Source organism: Echinops telfairi, unplaced genomic scaffold (genome assembly GCF_000313985.2).
Source record: "Echinops telfairi isolate 266 unplaced genomic scaffold, ASM31398v2 ScPeMD7_5592;HRSCAF=6446, whole genome shotgun sequence".
Classification (NCBI taxonomy): Eukaryota; Metazoa; Chordata; class Mammalia; order Afrosoricida; family Tenrecidae; genus Echinops; species Echinops telfairi.
In genome coordinates this window covers 57,290,488-57,291,581 of record NW_022109491.1, presented here as the reverse complement: position 1 = coordinate 57,291,581, position 1,094 = coordinate 57,290,488, and positions in this window count along the sequence as shown.

Genomic DNA, 1,094 nt, shown 5'->3' with positions numbered 1-1,094 from the left:
AAGTTAGCATACTGCACAGGAGAAAATACCTGGGGGAGGGGTGTAACTGGAAATAAAATATACAATGCATATGTTAATTTCATAAAAGCACATTAATAAATATGACCCATGAACATAGTACTCCTTTAAAATAATTACCTATAGGAGACCAAATAAGTGTAAGGGGGAAGGGAAACTAGATTAACAAAAATGAAACAACTGAAATGGAAATAATGACAATGTTCACCAATACTGAACAATGAAAATAATATCACTGAACAACTTCTACAGAGATTATTAAAGTAGAAACTAAACTACTAGGTAACCTTTCACTGGAAATACAATATTACCTTTAAAAAAAAAAAGAATGAGGCCCAAAATGAAGATATTTTAATGCCCACATGTCTATGATTAAGTCTAAGATACAATAACAAGCCCAAATTTTGCGGGAAACATCTGATTCATTAAGGAGGCGATTTCTCAACATGACCATACTCATCTCCCCCTCACTCCTAAATGCCTAGGACTACCACACACATATATTCACCTTGCATAAACCCACTTCTCTTATCTCCACTCAGAACACAGAACAGTACGAAAGTCTACCAATAGGTATATGTGCAAATAAAGAAATATGAAAGGACTTTCTGGAGAAATAGAAATATCTTGTATCTTATGGGGAATACATGTGTCAAAAGTCACCAACCTGTACAAATACATTATCTTTCCTAAATCATACTCCAATAAAGAGTCAATTGCAGAACAAACCATCAACTGCTCATATGCAAGTTGAAGTTGAAGCTGAGGAAAACTAAAACAAGTCCACAAAAGTCAACGTATAATCTTGAATACATCCCACTTGAATTTTACACACTATATCAAGAATAGATTTGACATACTGAAAACCAACAACCAGATGAGCTATGGAATGTTACCAAAGACATTATACATGAAGAAAGCCAAAAGTCATCAATAAGAAAAGATCAAGTAGATGTCACAAGAGACTGTGAAACTTGCTCATAAATGTAGACATTCTCAGTGGATTGATGTTGTTGCTGTTTTGTTGTACAGTGTTGCTTGGTTTTGCTCTGTCTTGTTTTTATGCATGTTGTCTC